General features: G+C 40.3%; 1 protein-coding gene across 4 annotated transcripts in view; it reads right to left on the bottom strand.

Moving 5' to 3' along the window:
- hdac7a (histone deacetylase 7a) overlaps positions 1 to 17,658 on the bottom strand; it is a 64,424-nt gene extending 46,766 nt beyond the window's left edge. For 2 of the 4 annotated variants that reach the window (XM_086160029.1, XM_086160032.1), the window contains exons 1-2: positions 17,416 to 17,658; positions 2,598 to 2,667 (exon numbers count right to left, since the gene is read on the bottom strand). The gene's annotated coding sequence lies outside the window, so the exon portion shown is untranslated. Of the gene's footprint in view, positions 1 to 2,597; positions 2,668 to 3,430; positions 3,561 to 3,585; positions 3,793 to 17,415 lie in introns of those variants that run through there. The other 2 variants (XM_086160031.1, XM_086160030.1) reach the window with 2 other exon arrangements.
- Positions 17,659 to 25,087: the final 7,429 nt, after the last annotated feature.

Genomic DNA, 25,087 nt, shown 5'->3' with positions numbered 1-25,087 from the left:
ACTCCACTGTTATGTGGAGAAAAAGCATATGTATCAATATATAAAAATATGTTTTGGGTGTTTGTTTGTTTGGGTTTTTTAAACGTATGAGTACTGCTTTAAATCACTTCTCTTTCAAGGTCTTGCACTGAAACCCTAAATGAAATATATTTTCTTTTCAAAAACAGATGGTGTAACCCACTGGAGCACATCACTGAAGGCTCAAAAATGCTTGATTAGATCCAAGTCTTTTGGTCTGGCGCAGTGGGTGGGACCGAGGTGAAAATTGAAGGTTTTTTTTTTCTCAAATGCCACAAGAATAAATCCTTGGAAAAATAACTCCCTCGACTTCTGTAAATTTAAGCAGGATTAAGTGTGTCTATGTGCATGAGTGTGTGTGAATGTGGAACAGTGTTGTCCTAAAGGCGACACGGGCTGTAGCTTGAGGCCGATAACAGACTAGTTACCCAGCTGACCACAGCAAGGAGCCTTTAGCTCCAAGGTTAATAAAACATGAATTGATTTGCCACACTAATAATGCTCTGGACAGTGTTACCTCAGACCACACTGTGCACATTTCCACACCACTTCTCTGTCCTTTTGAACCAAATATTGGAAATAAATGGAGTTTGACACAGAAATAGACACACACAACCATACACAGCAACGAGCGTGCGCGCCCACACACAAACAATGCTATGCGGCCCCTCGGAGAGTATTATCAAACGTATCAAGTGATTTCATGCACCTCAAGACAACACAATTGAGCCATTTGTTCAGCAGGTCAAAAAAGCCGCCTCTTCTTCATTGCCTTCTTTTATTACTACCATTACCAGCTCAGCTTCTATGAAACTTGTGTCTGCACAAGCTTTCAGAGGGCTCAAAGCACATGTCATATAAGCAAAGGTTAACCAGTACAAAAATGTAAGTAATATTGTCGGCTTCTCAGTGCTGGTCTTACACTAAATTTTCACAAAGGGATGCAATATATACTTGAAATTAAATACTGCAGTTTTTCTTTATTCATTTTCCAATATATAAATATCCACAGTAATACAAATGTTTATAAAAGATCTTGTGTGTACTTTTTGTGTAATGTTTCAAGAGTTTTATTTATTGTATTATTTTAATAGGCCAGTGAAGTTAAAAGGCTGTGTAGGCTTTTAAAAATGGTTGTTTCACATGTTACACACATGTGGTTCCATGTGGTCCAGACTGCTGTCACCATTTACAGCTAACCAGTCACCTACTTTAGAAACACCTGGCATCCGAGCATTAAGCAGAACAGTTTCATGTGTTGTGCAAAAAAAAGTTAACTGAGACGACAAAAGAGAAAGAGCCAGTGTCATTTGCCATACATGGACAATACACATGTAACCAGATGCTACAGCCATGGCCATGACCTCACCAGGTTTTTACACACACACACACACACGCACGCACACACACATTCGCACGCACACACGCACACACACACACACACAGTCATTGGTAAGCATACAGCCAGCGGAGCCTGGCACAGAAAGAACCAACCACCACTCAGAGCCGTGCATTGTAGTCCAGTGTGATCGTAAGGCGTGCTCCACAGCACACAATGCTAATCTAAACTCAAAGGCTGGGCAAAAAGAAAGTGGGAAAGTTATTTCTGATGTGCCGGGCAGTGGAACGGTTTCATTCAGATTTCAAGAGTGAGTTTCTCATGGGACCCAAGCTATAATTCTTTACACAACAAAGGAAAATGATAGTTGAGTAGCTTGACATGAATATATTCATCAAATGAAAGAAAATGCTTGAAGAGAGTAATGTTCTAAACAACAGCTTTTCTTGTAATGCTCCATCAGAGCAGAATGAGAAATACATATTAGGCGAACGCTACATCATGTACGTTATAACAGTTAATGTTAATGACAATTACATGATCTAGCCAGAACAACAAAAGTTGTGAAGGTGTGTGATTCGATTTGATAATTGATTTGAATAAGTAGGATGCAAAAACAAGTTGGAGCGTATTTAAGTGAGTGAATCAAAAGTGAAGGAAAGAGATAAAGGAATTAACACAAATTTAAGATCAAAGAAGTTAGTTTAGAGATTAGAGATTTAGAGATTACGTACAGTTAACGTTGAGACAAAAGGCAGGTCAGTATTTTTGAAGTGTCACAATATGCCAGCATAGCCACTGTGTGGCTCTAACACATAATAAAGTGCTATATGAAATGCAGCGAAGCAGACATCTAAAACTCACATGGGAAAATGCAGCGGGCTATGTTTCCAAGTAGGCCAACACCTGTTCCCTACTTTATTGCACTTCTCTAAGAATCAAACAGCTTAGCTCACGTTGCAGGCTGGAAAAAATGCTGTCACCATACTGACTTAAGAACTTGTGTCCAATGTATGTAAAGCATTAAAAAGAGCTGAAAAGTCAAGATGTGGTCCCGGAGGGGTTATTATGACATGGCGGCATTTTTCCACGTCCCATGTTCCGATGCCGACAGATGTGGAGCAAATCTAACAGGCTCCGTAAAGCACCGTCAACACCGAAACAAAAACTATTAATAAGGTTACAGCTATGACAGATTTTTCTTTGATTACAAATTAAAAAAACAAAGAAAGAAACCTACCTGACACAGTGAACTTCTTGTCCAGTCCTTCTGTCAGTCTTTAGGATGCTCCTGAATGTCTTGCCTCCATCTGAAGGTAATCAGAGAAAAACTTGAAAAATTAACTTCCATAACCAAGGAAAACAAAAACAGTGTACAAGAAAAGTAAAGCTAGGCTCATGCAGTTAATTCAGCGCCACACTCGAACTTCTGTTTCCCTGTTTCGGACGTGACAGACCAGCAAATGCTGCAATTCCTACAGGCAACCAACAGAGGCAGGTAAAAGTTGGACGTGCCGAGTTTCCACCTGATGGGCGCGGCTGTTCACAATCTGAGCCGCTCTTGAAAGAGTCCACAACAAAAGTCCAATGTGTGATTCCCAGGGATGAACACCAAACATATTTGGACAGGACCAAAAGAATTCGACTCGCAGAAATAAAGAGCAGGGGATCGGACATTGAATAAGTACAAGGTAGACTGAAGCGGTTTTGGATAGTTCGGTTTTTGCGCGTCGGAGTAGATTTGTTGCCGGCGAGCTGTGATGGATGTAGGTTCACATCTGCTCGGCTGCTAAAAGCTCCGGGGGTTGGATCCAACGCGGCCACCTAGGGGGCACAAGTCGGCAACATCCAAGTAAAATGACACGGTGGACGGGGTTTGCGGATAAAACTTGCACCGGCTTTGCGTTGCCGCTTTTGTGGAAGAGATGACTTCAAGGTGTTTTGTTACTCTTTAATCGCAAGACAACTGTGGCGACATGTAAAAACGGAAATCCAGTTGAACAACAAAGAGACGACGGGGTTGTAAATGTCTAACTGCAAACACGTGCAAAAACATAGAAAACACCTGCGCACCTTCCAAAGCCGAGCGGATCCGCGGCGCGTTCAACCGGCACGGCCACTTCAACCGAGCCTCCCAGCGCGTCGGACCGCTGCGCCCCAAACTCCCGCCCCGGACCCAAGAAAGACCGACCGTTCCCGGTCCGCCTTGCCTTCAACAAAGCGCAAACCTGCTGGGAGGTGATGGCGATATCCGCTGTTGTCAGCGATGAGGACCCGAGGAAACAAAATAGACCCGAGTTGCGGAAAGAAAGTCCGGCCCCCTCCGGTCCTGCCCCCACCCCTCCGCTCTCCCGCTGACAGAAATAGCAAGCGAGGCGGGTCTCACCAAAAATAGCCTTGACTTCACACGGACCTCCAGGACTATTGTTTTCCTGCGCCGGCGGACTCCCATTGGACGCACGTCGCAGCCAATCCGTGTGTAACTACAGGGAAACTTCACCGGTCTCGACTTTGTTTCCCTCACTGTCGTGGCTCGTCAAGTAAATTAATGGCCGCTACGCTGTGGCTCCATCTACTGTCAAAAACTCCCAAAGTTTGGCCGGAGTGGCAGCAGCCAGTGATGTGGCTCCGGGGTCTTGATAAGCTTCAGAGGAGATTGTTTTCACTTCACACCCCACTGAGTCGTCCGGTGTTCCAGATCACCACGCTCTTTACCCTTAAATCTTGCACTACTTCCAGCTATTTTCCCTCCTTTGTGTTGATGTGTGTTATTGTTATATTTTAAATATGGCTATTATATGCAAATAAGTATTTATGCATCATATACATCTCAGAAAATTGGAATATTGTGATAAAGTTATTTATCCTCTATAATGCAATTACAAAAACAAAAATGTCATACATTCTGGATTCATTACAAATTAACTGAAATTGTGTAAGCCTTTTATTATTTTAAAATTGCTGATTATGGCTTACATCTTAAGAAAACTCAAAAATCCTATCTCAAAATATTAGAATATAATGAAGAAGTGTTTTTTTGTTTTTTTTATTGCATTACAGAAGATAAAGAACTTTATCACAATATTCTAATCTTCTTAGACATTCCTGTAGTTTTGTCAGGGGGAAGCAGCTATTTCAAATATTTACCACATGTTTGAAATTTGAGTTGAATTGGTTATTTTAAGGAAAACATCTTTCATTGTTGTTCACATGGCAAGTCCTGTACACATTTTGTTTTGAAATGATCATACAAGGCAAAGTTACTCAAGTGTTTGACTTCAATTTATATTAACAATTAACATTAATAATATGCATGATTACATTTATTATTTATATTCAATTAATAATTCAATACAATGTTTGACAAGATATCACTTGAATACTTGTTCAAGGGAGTCATCTAGGCTTTGCGTAAAACTCAATGCCCTGTTGTTTAACCTGTATGAATTAAGCATGTCTTAAACATTGATCCACTTATTTAATGCAATGCAGTAATATTGTAAAAATATTTTTTTATGCCACAGCATATATACGTTATCTCATGCCCTTTTCAGATAAAAAGTTTTGGCATGATATGTTAGTATCATAACATAGTCTGCATAAAACATCATTTTACTTTTAATACCTTTGACAACTCCTGTGAGTAATACTCTTCTACTTTTACATAACAGAATTCAAGTTAGGGAATTAGCTTGTATTTGTTTTGTTTTTTTGTATCTATTCTTTACATGTAATGAAATAAATAATCTGTGAACTTTGTCTTTTATCTACCAAGAACTGATATGTTAAGTATATGGTGAAAACTGAATTTCAGTTTGATGAGAATATAGTACTAAATAATGTCCAGTGGCAGTACATTATCTTAAAGGTTCCTTATTAGGACAAATATTTTAATGAGTGCATCAGATTTCTGTCGTGTTTCAAATATCATGTGCATTTATTATCAAAAAAAAGACAACAAGACAGAAATAATGCCAAACTATATTAAAGTACTGTAATTACTGCCACTGGGGAAAAAGCACTATCTTCTTTTCTAAACAAAATCAACTGAAGGCATTTACAAAGAATGCTTTAATATTAATAAACTATTTGAAATTATTACATAACATGTACAGAATGCGAGAATTTACCATTTGCACATTTTATACCAAAGGGATGTGATACATACATAAGCCAAATAGCCCAAGCTAAATGGTAAGCATGCACAAACACAAACACACACGCATAAAACATACATTGCTATGATCGGTTGTGATGACACTGCACCATCATCCAGTCATTTCTCCAGAAAGATTTTCCTTCAACCAAATAACTGTTTGCAGCTCACTCTTCAGTCCCATTTATCTCCTCAACATTGGATGACTTAACTAAAATAAAAGTCAAGGAAAATGCATTTGATGGCCATAAGTCATTTGTTAAAAAAGTGGCCAAACCTTTAACTCAGCAGGCCTTTCCCTAGGAGGCTCCATGGCACACACATGGAAAATATTTTTTAAAGTTATATTTGCTTAATTTTGAGAATATAGAAAAGTGGTCACCATATTTTTGTTATTACATTATTTATACCCATTAACCCCTTCATTATATAAATGTACAATGTACAATGCACTCAGAAACATTTATTGCATACATTAAATGATATTTGCATTTCTGTATTTCCCCACTTTACTGCTTTTTTTTTTTTTGCTCCCGCAAAAAGCTTCTGTGCATTTTTAATATATTTTTTTTCCGATCTTAGTGTCAGACAGGTCAACAAATGTTATGTCAGACCAATACTGAAACCAAGTAGCGTGAGTTTTTATCTGCGCATTTGGCTCTGAATGTCTGTAAAGCAGAGGAATCAAGTATCGTTCCAGAAACCCTCTCTGCGTGGGTACTCAGGCCGATGTCTGACTATGTGTGTTTTCGAGTCTTCTATATGTGTGTTTGTGATCAAAAAGTATATTTACTGACATGAGGTGGGTGTCAAAGTGTATCAAGGCTCATATATGTGTGTATGTGCGGTTAGTCCATCCAATTGCTCAATCTACCATGCAGTCTGAATCACATCCGGTTTCAAGCTTAAAATAACAAAACCGCAGGGACACAGAAAAGCTACCTAGTAGAGAATCAGCCACAGGAAGAGAGGGATAAACACACACATGCACACATACAAATACACACTGCCAGCACTGCTTAGTTTCTGTTGTCCTAGACAGCGTCTATTTTATTATTAGGTTGTCTTTCTTGAAATACCAAAGACCGTCTAGTTTCAAATTCAGTGCAAAATCCAGTAAATATGGAATTGAAGTTTCAGAATAGCTTCGGATCAAGAGTGTTGAACATTGTTGTGAAACAGGCATATTATATGTGTTTCTTAGTGAAATCACAAGGTTAAAAACTGTCAGTGTTTGGGCAGGATGTGGTAAACTGCACTCGACTTAGCTGCTTCGTACTCACAGACACATGCTCCCGCTACATGCAAGCATGTGAGAAAAGAGAAATAGAGAAATCTTTCAACACCTAATCAGTTGAGATCCACTCGTCATAACTATCAGATCCACAGATGACGTGTCAGAGGGCACCAAGAAAATGAGGAAAATGAAACTTTTTTTGAGCTAGTTGGAACATAAGTATCTATTTTTCTTAAATTATGCAAAAAATTGAATAAATGTGTTTACCAAGTTGTACATTGTTTTCCCTTCTTAGTCTGTTTGATTTGACTAACCATATAAAAGTATGATACTGAGTAAAGTAGCATCAGGTTACAGATATCATTTACAAATCAGAAAGATGTTGAATTCAACAAATGTTTGACTTGAATGATGAATACAAATACTTATATAGTATCAAAGTTATTAAATATTTGGCTAATTAGTCATAACATCATTTTTTGCATTTTGACCAAAGATTAGACTGCCATCAATATATGTGGTCAGATAAGCCCCTGCCCTTATTCATAATAGCCCAGCCAGAAATATATGTACTGTATATACAGTAATCAAAAAAATTAAGGAAACACTAAAATAACACATCCTAGATCTGAATGAATGAAATATTCTAATTAAATACTTTGTTCTTTACATAGTTGAATGTGCTGTCAACAAAATCACATAAAAATTATCGATGGACATAAATGGACATAAATAAATTTATTAATCCATGGAGGTCTGGCTTTGGTGTCACACTCAAAATTAAAGTGGTAAAACGCACTACATACTGATCCAACTTTGATTTAAGTTACATTGCGTTTTTAAGTGGTTTTTTTTAGCAATATATATATCACTATAGATAGATAGATAGATAGATAGATAGATAGATAGATAGATAGATAGATAGATAGATAGATAGATAGATAGATAGATAGATAGACAGACAGACAGACAGACAGACAGACAGACAGACAGACAGACAGACAGACAGACAGACAGACAGACAGATAGATAGATAGATAGATAGATAGATAGATAGATAGATAGATAGATAGATAGATAGATATCACACCCTGTAAACAAACTCATGCCACTGACAATACAAAATTAAGAACAGCAACTTTGTTCAACTATGCAGTCGTTTTTTAGGTTCTTGTATTTTGCTTTGCCATATCTAATTGTAATAAATTGCACAACAGATTAGAGCTTTTTAGTGTCATTTGTGTTTTTTTCATCAGCAATCAGAATTACTTAAAATGAAACAAACAAAAACAAAAGAGTATGGAAAGAAAAGTTGCCTTCAGACACTGGGACAGAGACTCACATCAGTAAGAAAACCATCCTGGTCTCTGAATTGAGCATGTTCCTCGTGTGGTTTGGTTCAACACTGAGCCACTTCTGTGAAAATGTCTGACTGATTTGTTATTCCCTCAGCATGGACAGTGTGTAGTTGTTAAAAAACACAGCACATGTGCTTATTTAATCACGAATAAGCCTGTTTTATGTAACAGGGATGTGTATGACCCTTATTTCCTCTCATTATAAAACACAGTGGTCTCTGTAAGCTGCTTTAACAGAGTTACAAGTGGCTATCTGTGAAATAAAATTTGACAGAATGAATGTTTCGGAGAGAAGAAATTAATGAGAGCAAGGATTTGGGAACGGTTTACAGTGAGGAGAGTCAGTAAAAGAAGGTGAGCAGGGAGGCTGAATCAGTAAGAACGGAAAAGAAGGCAGATGGGATGAAAGAAACAGAGAGAGAGGCTGAGAGCACTATAATAATGTTTGGCCTTGGTCTGCCAGCAGGGTCCTTCCCCTTAAGAAGCCAGAAGGAATGCAAAGAATGCTGCATGAGAAGAGAGGGAATGGAGGGGAGGGGGGCAGGATGATAGGAAAGAAAGAACAGCCAAAGTGGAGGGAGGAGGTCTGCTGAATCTGGAGTGACATGAAGTTAGAAAAGGGGGAAGTAGGAAGAGAGATTTGGAAGACAGTGAGGAAAAGACGTATTATTTTTGTGGGCTGGGTAAGCACATGAACAAAGAAGATGAGAATAATGAGCCTGGAAACTATTTGACTGAGCTGTTTGTGTGTTTTGCATGCATGTGGATATTTAAAGCAAGCAACAGTGGATCTCCACACAGATATAACCAAACAGCGACGTACAGACACATGTGTGAGAGAGGATCAGGGTGTGGTCAGGAATACTGAACTACTCTCAGTTTTTCTTTGGAATCCTAGGCCCACCTACAAACTGTTACGAGCGTATTCCCTCTACGGTCTTGTGGTGGTCAGTTGATAATCATGAGATACAGACACAGACTTTACACATCAGCATACACATTCATTTCATGTGTGACCCTCCTGCTCCATGGAAGATAACGTGAAAGCAACAGGATAAGTGGACTGAAGGGTGCTGTTAAAGAATAGTACTTTAGTGTTTTAAGTATGCTTGTTTACTTGCCTTATAATGCCTTATAATGTGACATAGCAGAATTTCTCATTTTATGAGAAGCAGTCACACGATGCTTTTACGTTGGTAGCTTTTAGATCCATTTGTTGCACTTAAAAAAATGTAATGGCCAGTCGTAAACACATAAAAGTACTATTTGTTGTGGGGAGCGGGCGGTGGTTTACAACTGTTGTGCAGGGACAATGGAAAAGCTTGCTAAATGCCATCAGATCAGGTACACAAAAGGAGTCTGAATGAGAGAGGATGAAGACCCCGAGCAAAAATGTTACTATGAAACTCACCAATTGTACTCATGGCCATATGTTTGGATGTTCATGGTAATAATGATAATGTGAAATACCCCAGATGCTTATTGAAGAAGTATTATAACTATTCATGAATGGTAATAAAAAGAAAAAAACAATCTAACAATTGAGCAAATGAGGATTTCCTGACATTTCATAAAATGGTCATGTATATACATTAGTCTCCTCAACTCACTGAACTGGTACTCTATTGTTAACTTTGCCTTTGACTAAAACTGAACAAACTCACTTTAGGTTACATTTGAATGTGTTATTCTGTAAGGTTATGAAACTTTCCCTGCAAGAGTGATCATCCCTTTTCAAACTAAAAATACTACTACTAAAACTTCCAAAAGGTCCCTCCATCCCTCCAGAGGCAGCATACACCCCAGACTGGTCGCCAGTTAATCGCCGGATCATATAAACAGACAGACAACCGTTCACCCTTTCGTCCCCACATTACGGTAATTTTTCCCATTTTTTCCCAATTAACCTTCGGCATGTTTTTGGACTGTAAGAGGAAACCAGAGGAAAACCATTCAAACACCATTCAAACCAGAGTCCTTCATGCTGGGAAGCCCAAGCGCTGACCACTGCTTCACCACGTCACCCTTCCAAAAGCTCCATTACAGATAAAAAAAAAGAAAAGAAACTTTACTGCGCATACAACACCAAGGTGATGATGAAAATAAAGATCTAAATTTAAAATATGAGGACATCAGGATGGGAGGGGAATTACATCTGAATGGTTTTCAGGCTGTTTTGGACGTTTGATCTGGTTAAATTGAGAGTGAGCTGAGGTCAGCTCCATCAACAGCACAGGCAGATTGTATAATGACTGGCTGAAGAGCTTTAACACCCTGAGGATGTTTGGAGTAATGTTAAGTTTATCAAAACACGGCACGAAACCATAGCAACCACAGGAAAATCCCAGGGACACACGCACATACATAAACATGCGATCCCAACAAAATGCAGTCAAATAAAACTGATACTTGCCCCATTAACACCCACTATCCTGAGTACAAGTGTGCAAACATGTAGAAAACACCCCGATGGGCCAAAAATAGCTTTACACTCATTCCCCATCTCTCGCTTTCAGCCCAATACTTGTACTGTTTTTCTTTTTTCTCGCTCTCTTCTTCTCAAATGTCTGTATCTACAAAACCACTGATAGGAAAAAAAGAAGTGAATGTTCCTTTACGGAATGTATCACCCGCTTCAAGATGAAATAAAATGTGAAATGAGTATGAGTGATGTGTGAAGGTAATGCATATGTAGCACAAAGGGGGAAAAAATGAAATTCGGAGTTAACATTTGTCTTTCTCTTGACTGACAAATCCACTCAGCTATGGAGTTGGAAATGAGATGTGAAAACAATTTAGATGAGTCAGCTAGTTTTACAAGGCATATTGTGCAACTTTTTTAATAAAGGAGTTTGAAGTTAAGGTAATGCTTTTTCCCCTCATTTATAGAATGCAGTCAAATCAGTGGGAAAATGCAATTGACCCAATTCAGAGAGGTATAAGAAAATACAAAATCATCCCAGAATAAAATACACAGAGACAGTTAGGTAAAACACATCTTTTGAATGAATCTTCTTTCTTCACCAAACAGACATTGTGCTTTAGCACAAACATTGGTGGCAAATTTAGCTCACTTTGTTTAGCTGCAAAATACCCAATTACAGGTATCACAGCTGCTTGTAAACAGAAATATGGACTCACAAGTAGCTTGTTTATCAGGCAGTTTTAGTGACCAGTAATCTTGCGAAGCTGAGCACTCCAAAACAATAAAATGTAGAGTTTGAAAGTACTGCAGAATAAACCATAGTTATCCCATGGCACTTTAAATGAACGTGCAGTTGTTCAGGGAAATTCACCGGTTTGGACTGTCTATTGTAGGGCAGGAATGCAGATGCCCTCCGTCCACTAGCTTAGTGCAATGAATGCCAGGCTATGGTTTTGGCAGCCTACCTCTGTTGGAAATTTATATATCTAACACAATCTCCACAAAACTCCAACACACTCATTGGTTTATGGTCGAAGTCATTCTTTAACAACTTTATCGATACAAGCTTATATTGACGTTAACACATCAAGGCAGTATTATTAGAAAATAACACATTCTTCCTTGATCACATCTGCATGCAACAAACAATATCCATCCATCCATCCATCCGTCTACTGCCACTTATCCTGCACTCAGGGTCGTGGTGGATGCTGGAGCCTATCCCAGCCGTCATTGGGCGAGAGGCTGGGTACGCCCTGGACTGGTCCCCAGTCGATCGCAGGGCCACATACATAGACGAACAACCATTCACTCATTCATTTGGGGCAATTTGCCCAATATTTTCCCAATTAACCCGCTGGGTGTTTTTGTGGGAGGAAACCGGAGAAAATCCACTCAGACATGGGGAGAACATGCAAACGCCACACAGAGAGGTCCCCATGTCGTAATCGAACCACTGTGGCACTGTGCCGTACAAGTCGAGTTAATATACTTTTAAAATGTTGTAAAATAACTCTAAAGTCAATAAGTATGTGTTTTGAGTTGAACTCATGTGAAAACAGTCCACGCTCATCTTGCTATTTAACATGGATCTGATCATTTTGATTTTCCAACATGGGGGAATCTTTTCAAGATGGATGAAATCCTACTTCATACGGCTCTATGCCCCAGTTTGATTCAAATGTAGAGGTATGTTTCATAATTTGCACACAGCCTGTCTGCCCAAGATAAGATAAACTAACTTTATTGTCTCAGCAAGGAAGTTTGTCTTGGCTGTCGAAGCCATGTGGCGTGAGTACATGCAAACAGTAACAAACAGCAGCACAGGACAGGACGGATATATTGCACAGCTCTCACCACACACTATATTAAAAAATAATATTCAATCACTTTCATGATATAGACATCAGGTGGCCATATCTGTTGCCAGTCTGTGTCCCAAGTGATTGATGAAAGCAAAGCGCCTCACTTGGGAACTTGTGTTTGTTCTGGTGTTTTCAGTGAAAGGTTACACCTCGGCGCTTTGCCCTCTGTGAGACTTTAAGAGACAGAACGAGAGACAGAAAGAAAGAGACAGATGGGCTTTCCTAGCAGGATATCCTGTTCTAAGTGGAGCTGCTGGGCCCACTCTGACCTCTTCACCCCTCTTAACCTATGACCCACTCAGGGTTTACGCTCACATCTTTAATGTTTCCTAATGGCCCAAAATCGCTTCATTTTCTCTCAATTTTTGCAGGCTTAGCAGTCTCAGGTTTTTATTTTCTTGCTTCTAATGTATATGCAGCCATATTCTCTCTACTTGTGAACTCTGATTTTTACTTGTGTATTTTATCATTTCAAAAGCTGGTTGAATCAGTGGAATTATACTTAACTAACTAAATAAAATAATTGGTGGGAGATTCATCCTTCACCAGCCAGAAGAAATAAACAAAACAATAAGAGTCTCTCACCCACACACAAAGTCACAATAGAGTTGGTTAAGTTTGGAGAAGGAATATAATCCTGGTCTCGGAGATCTCGGAACATTTGTTCTATAAATTAAATGTTTTCAGTGAAATATGTAATTAACTTATCTGATAGTTAACAGATTGGAATATGGGATGAATAGATGTAAACAAGCCAATAGGATGGCCACGAGCGTTCTATCTATCTATCTATCTATCTATCTATCTATCTATCTATCTATCTATCTATCTATCTATCTATCTATCTATCTATCTATCTATACCTTTTATTATTATTAGTCGTAGTATTGGTATTATAATAAGCATTATTATAAGTGTCAATGTGTGGTCTTAGCTAAGGCCAGCATAATTATTTGCCTACTTCTATCAATTCCATATATTTTGGTTTTGTCTTAATTTTGGTTTTGTTTATTTAACATATCACTCTGCTGATTTCGTGAAATGATTTGGGATCTGCCTCAAAAATGTCCAATTCTAAAAAGCATCCAGTCATTAGCTTTTCTAAACCCATATGCCTCTTTTAAAAAGTGTTTCTTGCAATCACATTTATTCATATGAAAACCTCCTAAAATCCCAATACTTTACTTTGATCTGTCATAAGTGCTTGAGCCAGCAGAGGGCATTTGGCAAAGTAATTTCAATATATTTTAATTAGCTTTTGAATTTATTGTCATTACTATGCTGATCCTGTATGACCAAGTTGCCACATCAAGAGTTTTCCCTAATATGCAGCAAGTCATTTGACATTTTTTTCTCTTTGATTTAGCGTTTTGTTCTTGTTTTTAATTCTTTTTACAAGTGTTTTCATAGCAATAAATTATTAGGGCTGGGTTCAATTGTATGGGAGATTTGTCCTGCCTATTCACTTATTGAGTCTAACTTGGGCTACGAGTATTTGATGACTTTTATTGCAATGTGTTAACATGCAACTGATGAGTCTTTAGGATATATATTATGGGTGCAAAAGACCTTTTTTTTACAATTTTCCTCATATTTTTCCAATTTCCACTATCTCTATAATATATATTCCTAGAATAATACAGTTTGAAAAATTAAGAGTATCTCTCAAAGAGTCTATTTAGCATTTGTTGCCAATTTTACCATAAAGTATAGCTGTAGATAGATCTCAGGATCCTGTAGAATATATACAGACACATTCCTGAAGGAAGTAATCACTGTGTCATTCTTTTGGCTGCATGAACCTTACAAACCACACACATGAAAACTCTCAAACGCCCTCCTTTGTCTTTCACTACTTTCTCATCATGTCAGGCTCTCCCTCTCTCTGACTCTTTCTCTCCCAGCCCCACCACCCTGCAGTGTTACTGGAATTCATTAGTTGATGAATAGTTGTTTGTGTTTTTTTAAGATCAACAGCGCCACCCCTGGCCTGTGCGGTGATAGCAAAACATTTGCTGTGATTAGAGGAATAATTAGCCAATCATCCTCTGACCCGTGGGCCAACCTTGAGGTCAAGCAAACCACTGGTTTGGTGGTTTCCAGGTGGTTTCCCATCAGGCAACCTTCAGTGAACATATTGCTTCAGCACAGATATAGCGAAGTCCTTGTGACACAGGTGACAGACAAACAGACATGCACTTCTAGCGGTTTCCCACACAGAAAGCAGGGTCAAGGTGTGTGTGCTGTTTGCATTTTCTGTGAGAACACATATGTGTAAGTGGTGAGGATCCCAGAGGACCTGGCGCAGAGTTTGGCCAGAGAGGCTGCGGTGGAAATCAACGCTTCCTGCTTCTTGTGGCGAAAGGAAGTGCTACCGTCGCTGTCCCTTATCGCTGAACACACAGGCTACACAGACGGAGGAAGGCAGGGAGGGAGGGAAGAGGAAGAGGAAGAGGAGAAAGAGAGAGATCAAGCAGGATTGACAAAGAGAGAAAAGGTAATTATCCCTGCAATCACCAGGTTATTGGGTATCTTGCAGGAAAATGCAGATCAGTCAGTGGTGACTGAAAGAATCTTTGCTTATAAATTATTGTTATTGAAAGTAAAAAAAAAATGTGATCTCAGCTGTTTCACTTCATTTTACTGGTTCCCCTAATCTATGAGCAAAAAAGTTTTAAGGAAATGAACTTCAACGCTGTTAAGTGGCAGAAGCCCATATTGTGTGTTAAATGTTATCAGTACCATTATATGACTCTCAAATCCTGGGGCAAGGTAAACGTAAGATTAACAAGGTCAGAAAACAGTTGGCGGTCAATATTATTTTGAAATTTACAGAAGTGAATATAGTTCTTATTAACCGAAAACCGCTCTGTGAAATAAAATTCACCGTTGTAATATAATCTTTTACGGTGTGTCAACACAGTAAAGGTCTGGTTAAGGTTAGGCATAAAAGGTTAAGTCTCAAATGGAAATCAAACAGATCTCCCCATTAAAAAGTTATGTTTGGTTAAAAAAAACATTGTGGTTTGGTTTCATGTTGTGAAATACTTGAATGTGACTGAGCTGGTGTCCAACACCAATTTTCCGCTGCAAAGTCCAGTGTTTGCTGGTGGCTACCACCATCCCAACCTGGCTCCTTAAGCCTTAAGCTAAATTCTCGTGTTTTGAAAAGAGCAACTGCCTCCTCTTGTATGATATTATTGAAACAGGGACCCAAGTTTATTTCCCAAACCAGTGCGGACTGTGGCACTGTGTAATTCCAACACTTAATATGGCAAAGCCCAAGAGATAAAGTGTTAAGGGGTTGTGGTTAATTCACATATTCGCTGTAAGATGGCCTAACATCTGGAAAGATATACTAGCATTTGACCAAAGGGCAGGGTAGTTAATATAATCCCTTTGAAAAGGTAACGAATGTTGCGCGTTATTACAGATTGCAGTTTTTCTGCCCATGCATGCCAAAATTAAAACAAACAGCTGAAAAATGATTTGACCATTAAGTTATTTAGTTATGGCTTGACAACACATTAACCAAATAAGATATCAGTAGGTTTGGAACACTGCCAGGCTTCCCACATTGCCCTGAGTGTCCAGGTTCACGCTGCAGAGCAGTTGCCATGTTGTTAGGAGCAACTGCATGCAGCTGCAGATGAGAGGACAGAGTCCCAAGTGGCGGGGAACACAGAAATAAACCAGGACAATGATGACAGCACGGCAGATGTGTGAACATATGCAACAGGTTGGATGCATTTTGCAAAAAGCAATCACGTTTAGTCAGTTGCCCTGTATAGCAAAGTGAATCGATGAGAAGGACAGAGGGAGAGAGAAGGGGGGGAAGATGTTTGGGATCAGGGTGGGGAAGCTTTCAGCACTTGGGATTGTCCCAGATGGACACAATCCTCCCCCTCCCTTTATAAACAGCCTCTGGCTTCACCCCCTTCCTCTCCTCTCCTCTCCTCTCCTCTCCTCTCCTCTCCTCTCCTCTTCTCTTCTCTTCTCTTCTCTTCTCTTCTCTTCTCTTCTCTTCTCTTCTCTTCTCTTCTCTTCTCTTCTCTCCTCTTCTCTTCTCTTCTCTTCTCTTCTCTTCTCTTCTCTTCTCTTCTCTTCTCTTCTCTTCTCTTCTCTTCTCTTCTCTTCTCTTCTCTTCTTCCTCATCCTGTTATTGCAACTCTCCTCTTTAAGCAACCGATCTCCCAGCTGCAGAAAAAAACAATTTGCAGACACATTCTGTTGTTTTCCTGTTTTCCTCTAATAATTTCATTTAATATCCACCCCGCCCCCCAACTCTGTCCAATGCCATTTCCAAAGTCAACACACCACTAAATGCAGGGCTGACTCACTTCCACTGTGGGTGGCTCTGTTTCCAATTTTCTCACCACCTCAGCCACCTCACTACCTCCATGGAAAAGAAAAAAAAAAAAAAACTTTTGTTTAAAAAAAAATTAACAGACATGTAAAACAAAGTTTTCTATGTTGCTGATATTTTGAGTGGACGATTAATTGCATGAAGAAGTGAGCCACCGAGAAAGCAGGCAAGCTTCCCTCACTTCATCCATGTCTCTGAAATAGTTGCCCCTGTTTTCCTTCCTTTCTTTCTCTTTGGGAGAGCGTGGGAGTGCCCTCAGAGTGCTGCAGTGAAACCACGGTGCTCATAACAACAGGAGGAAGCCGGTAACTTGAGTAACTTGGGCCAGGCAAAGTGAGGGGTAAGGGCAAGAAGTGGAATGAGCAGCAAAAGGAGGACAACAACGGACAGAGAAGTGTTTCACGTCTTAACATGTCTCCACATCTGGGCAAGAATGTCATCTGAGCTCAAACATGTGAAAAACAAATCCCATATTTACGAATGACCTGTTGCATTCCAGAAAGTATTTCTCACATGCATATACATAAACTAACACACTCTCTCTCGCTCTCTCTCTCTCTCTTTCTCACACACAGACACACGCACGCCCACAGTAATCCCTCTACACCCAAAGCATACACCATAAGATGGAACAACTGTCACAGGCCTTACCAGTCTGCAGTGTGAACACACAGCAGTAGGATTGTGTCAGAAAGTCCCATCAGTCACGTTCAGTGTACAGTTCAGTCCAGAGAGCTCAGGAGCGTTGAGGAGGATAAACAACATTTATATCTGTATACACACACACACACACACACACATACACACATATATATACACGCACACACATACACACACCCATACACACACACACACACTTACATACTCAGAAAAGCACAGTATCAGTTCCTTCTGTCCAAATGTTGAGAAAGTGAGGAGCTGCAACAAAAGGCAACAGAGGGAGGGAGGAAGAAAGAGAGAGAGAGAGAGAGAGAGAGAGAGAGAGGTTAACCCCTCTGTGCTGACTGGTGGACTCTTCTTTCTCCCTCTCTCTTCGGCTCTCATACACACACATACAGAAAAATACGGACACAAACACCCCCTCACACACACACACCCTCACACACACACACACATGGTGTGCTGTATCAGTAACTCCTTGTGTTTTCCCTCAAGTGCCAAATGGGAGGGAGGGAGGAAGGGAAACACAGCAAGAATATTTGTCTATGTGTTCATGATCATGGTGTGTGTGTGTGTGTGTGTGTGTGTGTGTGTGTGTATTTTAAGGTAAGAGAGACTGGTTGACTGAGAGCAACACAGCCAGCCTGGTATGCAAGACAATAGCAGGAAAGTCTGTATCAGGAGGAGGCAAAATACCAGCACAAAAATAATTAACAGACACTGAAAAACAATGACATCCACTGTGGAAAATACAGGCAGCAGCTTGAACCGAACAATGACAGTGGAAACAACCAGAAAGAGTTTTTTTTTTGTTATGTTTTGTTGCCACAGGATATTAAAAGCCAAATCCAGAAAGATCTAAGGGGTCAGACATGACGGATGTTCGAGGTGTTGTTTTAATGGGCATGATGATGGATGCAAAAGGAAAAGAGGTTCACCATTTAATTGTTTCATAAATTACGTTGTGCACGGTCACACACATTCAGGATAACATTCCCAATGCCATCAGTCAGCCATGACTCCCACACAACTATCGCCACCACCCCCACACACACGTGCACGCACACATGCACGCGCGCGCACACACACACACACACACATTCCCCTGGCAGTAATCATATCTAGTGATAGGGGCAGCTTCCCCCAGCGGTTGCTGGCTCTCCAGGATCCACCACAGGAACTTACAAAGGCCCTGTATACTGAGTCTGCTCTGATTACACACACAAGGAGGTGCATTACACCCTGCTAATTCAATTTCCTTCCCTCCGGGTCAACTTTAGTGTGTGTGTGTGTGAGTGTGCGTGTGTGTGTGTGTGTGGTTGCATAAAGATTAAGCAGTTGTTGAAGGGAACAAGCTGTTTGCAAAAGATAGTCTTTGGGGGGTTGACAGGGATTTTGATCAATGATATGGTTGCTCATCCAGATGTTGATATTTGGGATTTTCACACACTCATACTCACACACACACATGCACACTCAACATTTTTGTCCCCAAAGCTCAATATTGGTGCAAATCAAAAAGGGTCTTTTGGTTCCTTTAATATTTGTTTTGTCTGAAACGGGGAGCATTTTGTATTCAGGTGACAAAGTGTTTTCAAGGGACAACATGTTATTTGATGAGAACAGAGTTGCCAAGACATGTCTCTGCTAAGATTTAAGTCTAATGTCTGGGAACACAGTGGTGTTAGTAACTACTAAATTACTAGTTACCTACTAATAACTAAGCAACTACTGGAGTGATGGACAGCGACAGGTGAATTTGTAAAATAACATCAAGGCTCTGTTTTTGTTTTTGTCATGAATTATAATCAGTTATGGTTTTACGGCAACGATATTTGTTGTTTACTTAGTTGTGACATCATTCGTGTATGTGACCATCAACAGTGCAGGAAAAGTATAAATATCATGCGAAATGCAGATGGCCATTTCTCTCGCTAATAATGTGGGCTGAGCCAAAACAAAAACAAACACTTCTTTTTCTTAGTTTTACAGAAATGTGAATAAACTCTAGATAAACAACCATTCCCTCCCTCACTCACACATCTGGTCAGTTTTAGTTTTTTTTCCAATTAACCTTCCGCTTAACCTTCTGTTTTTTTGGACTGTGAGAGAAAACCAGAGAGCCAGGAGGAAACCCATGTAGACACAGAAATATAAGTTTTTCAGATGTCCATATAGATTCATATATATAGAGAGAGACTGTATAGTAGGGAGAACAAGTATTTGATACACTGCTGATTTTTCACCTTTCCCCACTTGCAAAGCATGAAGGGATCTGTAATTTTCATTATAGGTACTCTTCAAGTGTGAGAGACAGAATCTAAAACAAAAATCCAGAAAAACATATTGTATGATTTTCAAGTAATTAATTTGTTTTTTATTGCATGACATAAGTATTTGATGTATCAGAAAAACAGAACTTAATATTTGGCACAGAAACCCCACAGATCTTTTCCAAATCCTTCAAATTTTTTTTGGCTCACTCCTCCATACAAATCTTCTCCAGATCCTTCAGGTTTCGGGGTAGTTGCTGTGCAATATGGACTTTCAGCTCCCTGCAAAGATTTTCTATGGGGTTCAGATCTGGAGACTGGCTAGGCCACTCCTTGGACCTTGAGATGCTTCTTATGACGCCACTCCTTAGTTGTGCGTTTCGGGTCGCTGTCATGCTGGAAGACCCAGCCATGACCCATTTTCAAGGCTCCAAGTGAGGGAAGGAGGGTGTTGGCAAAGAATTTCCAATACAGTACCCCATCCATCCTCCCCTCAATACAGTGCAGTCCTCCTGTTCCCTTTGGAGAAAAGGATCCCCAAAGAATGACGTTCCTACCTCCATGCTTCATGGTATGGAAGGTGTTTATCGGGTTTTTACTCATCCTTCTTCCTCCAAACAGGGTGAGTGGAGTTGAGGCCAAAAAGCTCTATTTTTGTCTCATCAGACCACTTGACTTTCTTTCATTTCTTCTCTGGATCATCCAGATGGTCATTGGCTAACTTCAGTCGAGCCTGGACATGTGCTTTATTGAGCAGGGGGACCTTGCGTGTGCTATAGGATTTTATAGGATTCCATGACGGCATAGTGTGGTACAAAAGGTTTTCTTTGGGACTGTGGTCTTGGCTCTCTTCAAGTCATTGACCAGGTCCAGCCATGTAGTTCTGGGCTGATCCCTCACCTTCCTCATGATCACTGATGCCCTGCGAGATGAGAACTTGCATGGAGCCCCAGACCGAGGGAGATTGACCAACATCTTGAACTTCTTCTCTTTTCTAATAATTGTGCCAACAGTTGTTGCCTTCTTACCAAGCTGCTTGCCTATTGTCCTGTAGTCCATCCCAGCCTTGTGCAGGTCTACAATTTTATCCCTGATCTCCTTACACAGCTCTCTGGTTTTGGTCATTGTGGAGAGGTTGGAGTTTGTTTGATTAAGTGTGTTGACAGATGTCTTTTATACAGGTAACAAGTTAGAAACTTGCGCAGTTACTACAAGTAAAGAGTGAAGAACAGGGGAGCTTCTTGAAGAAGAACTATTAGGCCTGTGAGAGCTGCAATTCTTACTGGTTGTTAGGTGATCAAATACTTATGCAATTAAAAATCAAATTAATGGTTTAAAAATCATGCAAAGTCATTGTCTGGATTTTTGTTCTAGATTCTGTCACTCACAGTTGCAGACTACCTGACAGATGAGAGACCTCTACATGCTTTGTAAGTGGGAGCTGGCCCCTTCCTTTTGCAACATGACTGTGCACCAGTGCACAAAGCAGGATCAATAAAGACATGGATGACAGAGTCTGGTGTGGATGAACTTGACCGGTCTGCGCAGAGTCCGGATTTCATCCCGATAAAAACCCTTTAGGATGATTTAGAGCGGAGACTAAGAGCCAGACCTTCTCGGCAACATCAGTGTGTGACCTCACAAATGTGCTTCTGGAAGAATGGTCAAAAATTCCCATAAACACACTCCTGAACCTTGTGGACAGCCTTCCCCGAAGAGTTGAAGCTGCAACAGGTGGACCAACATCATATTGAATCATGTGAATTAGGAATGGGATGTCACTTAAGTTCATATGTGAATCAAAGTAGGTGAGCGGATAGTTTGGGCCATATAGTGTATATACATATATATATATATATATATTTTTTTTTTTTTAATTAATTTTTATATATTTTATATATTTTTTTTTTATTGTAGCGCGCTGAGTTAAAAAGGATTTATCAATTAGATGACCAGCTATGCTATGGAGTTCTTCCACATGCCCCTGTGCTTAAAAGACCTGGTTTCGGCTCACTTTGGCGACCTGCAGATGTGCTTTGGCCTCCAAGACTTCACCACAGGGCAGCAGCAGCTACAGGTAGGTATCCCAAGTCTCCAGTCTTATTTGTGGCAGCCTTTGAGGTACTCCTCATTGCAGCAAGACAAATGGATAAACCCCATCGTTAAACCTCCATTTGAAAAGGTTAAAATCTGCTTTGCATTAAAATGCTTTATTTTAATTTTCTAGACTGGGTTAATTTAAACTTACAAGAATTTTGTGAAATCCCGGTTACTCAACATTATCTGACACAAACAACATGTTCGTCAAATATAGAAACTGGTATTAGTGCAAAAAGAATTTACATCTTTGGAAATCACAGAGTTCTGATCCAGCACCACTGTCATTCAGTTTTGGTTTGGTTATTGCACTTTTCCTTCAGTTTAAGTAAGATTGTGGTTAAAAAAGATAGAGACTACAGACAGACTTGGGATTACCATCACTAAAGGACCTGTCACTTCCAATATAATAAGATGGAATTCAACTCAACAACAATACAGTCCAGCACAAAGCACAATGCAATGCGTAAGAACAATGCTTTGCAATATAAAAGGGTAGTTAAAGACAATTTCAAATCATGCAATAATCCCAAAATCAACTTTTAAAAATGACTTTCTTTCACCACCAATGTAACAAGGTATAATTATTATTATTTTTGTGGTTTCCTTCAGGCAACTTCTTGGAAAGAATTTGGTCCTTTAACAAACTTGTCACATGCCAAGTTTAGGTGGAGGATGAAAATAAAACCAAGACTGGATGGATGGATGTAAGAGTGGAACAGCCAAAGAACCTGAAACAAACCTGTTTCTAACTGTCAGTCCTGAAAAGTTGTGGCTTTTCCTCAGACAGCGCTGCCTCTACAGCCATACATTGAATTATACTGTAAGACCTTCTCTTATGGGTCTTTTTGGGAACATCGACAGCAGTGGAGATGAACGTTACAGTTTTGTATGGACTGTTACGAGTGTATGTTTTTTTTGTTGTTTTTCACTGTCAGTTGATCTGATTTGCACTGATATTTAAAATTGTGTGTCAATTTTGTTTCATCGCTTTCCTCTCTGTGTCTTGCCTTTTTTTTTTTTATGTGGAGCCCTTCTGTTTACTGTCTTTGCCAGTGTCTAGCCTTTCCAGCGGTCCTGTCTGTTCTGCTCTGCTTCTCATGTTTCTCCTCTAACCAGCTCCATCCCAGCCCCCCACATTGTACACCTGTTACTATTAGTTATGTTTTACCTCTGGTGGCAGTCTTTTCTCTGCACTGTTCTGATCTTCCAGGTGTGTTATCGATCTTTTTTTAATCAGTCACTTGTCACTACTGCACTTCCTTCTTTGCCTTCCTCTTGTTTTTAGGACAATAAATCATCACCAAGCTCCTGTTGCTACCTCCCGGTTGTTTTACATTTACAGTGGTTGTATTTGGAGAGAAAAATAAGAATCTAAATTGACAGTTGCAATGTAGGACACATTTCAAAATTAGAACACAAAGTAAGAATAACATATGAATAATTCATGTTCAGCTGTTATGAATAAGAAAAGTATTGTCAATTGCCAGTTGTATCTTGTGCAAACCCTGTTAAGCGTGGTGGATTTTTTGGTATGGTTTTATACTAATAATAAGTTACCAGATCAGTCGGTGCCCGGGTTAACGACGACTGCCATTGGTGCTGATTACCTACGGAGTAACAGTGGAAACAGGGCAACTGTGGATTGAAGAAGGAGTGGAGGATGGTGTGTTTGGAAGCAGAGAGAGAAGAGGAAAGGCAAAAGTCTGGGACTGGGAGTATCAACTTTGAATATTGGGACGTGACAGGAAAAGGTAAAGAGTTGGTTGACATGACGTAGAGAAGGGAGGTGGATAAACTGTATGTCCAGGAAACCAGGTTTAAAGGTAGTGAGGCTAGAAGCTTAGGAGCAGATTTTAAGTTGTACTATCATGGTACTGACAGGAAGAGAAATGGAGTAGGTGTTATCTTGGAGGAGGAAGGGGGGAGCGACTCAACAGAGCAAACACAACAGTAACGGCTTGGATAACGGACTCACGGATAACGAGATGGCTTACCCAAACATCGCTAACTGGGGAGGCAATAGACGTAATCTGTCACTGCAGAAAGATCTGCAAGCATACAATAGGCCTTAAAATAAACCAAGGCAGGACCAAATACAGAAAGGAGGGGGTCACAGATGCAGCACACAGCAGGATCACCTGGTGAGATGCAGGAGAGCTCCAGGTAGGAGGAGCCCCATAGCCTTGAGAGCTCTCATCACCTTTGTCACCTCAAGACCTCAGAAGGGACTCTTCTAAAAGCTCCCCAGAAAGCCAAACCAACGCTGCAAGGGGACGAATCATGTGGCCCAAGATGGGGAACACCAAGGAATGGGACCAACTAGACCAGGATCTCGACAAAGTGCTAGAAACCACACTAGCAGGGACAGCTGAACAGACAGTCAATACTCTCACAACAATAACATACAATCTGGCAAGGGAAAGGTTTTAATTGGAGGACAAGAAGGTGAACATCAAGATTGTACACTAACCAAGCAGAAGAGAAAGAGAAATCCATCGAAATCAAGATGCTCAACAAGCGGTTCAAAAAAGCCCCGGTTGATGAAAGGGAAGGCATCAGGGGCTTAACGGGTCAACTCCAGGGACGCCTCTGCAGACTCCGAAGAGCATAGGATAGGGAGAACTAAAGATCACAGTTCACCAAAGACCCCTTACGATTCACCAGAACACTGCTGGATAAAGCAAAGTCTGGAAGACTGATCAGCTCCAGAGAAGACATAGAGGCGTTCTTGAGAGAGACCCACAATGATATCTCCAGAAACCAAGCCCTGGATGTCAACTCAAACATCGACAGTATTGACACCTGGAAAAGAGCTCAACAGCAATGAATCATCCTGGAAGAGAGTCCAAGAGTTGGTGAAGAAGGCCAGTGGTATACCCTAAGAGATATATAAAGAAGTATTAAACCTTGCTCCGGAGGCTTTAGAAACTATACCAGAGGATCTGGAAGAAGGACATCATCCTAGTGTGCCGGAAGAAGGCAGAAGGCTGTTTTACGCCAAAAGAAGAGAACTCTTCAACTATAGACCAATTCAGAACAATCTCACTGCTTAGTGTAGAGTGCAAGATCTTCTTTTCTGTACTGGCTGAAAGGGTAACCTCGCACATGACTGAGACTGGATACATCAACACTGCTACCCAGAAAGGTGGGATCCCAGGATTCTCTGGAAGCCTGGAACACACTTGAGCTCTCAGTCAAATGATCCAGGAAGCCAAAGCCAATAATGGCAACCTGACTGTTGTCTGACTGGACTTGGTTAATGCCTATGGATCAATCCCTCACACCCTCAT

The sequence above is a fragment of the Fistularia commersonii genome, chromosome 14 (genome assembly GCF_037954325.1).
Source record: "Fistularia commersonii isolate RoL2024-O1a breed Wild chromosome 14, RoL_Fcom_v1.0, whole genome shotgun sequence".
NCBI classification, from domain to species: Eukaryota; Metazoa; Chordata; class Actinopteri; order Syngnathiformes; family Fistulariidae; genus Fistularia; species Fistularia commersonii.
This window is presented reverse-complemented; position numbering and strand designations above follow the sequence as displayed.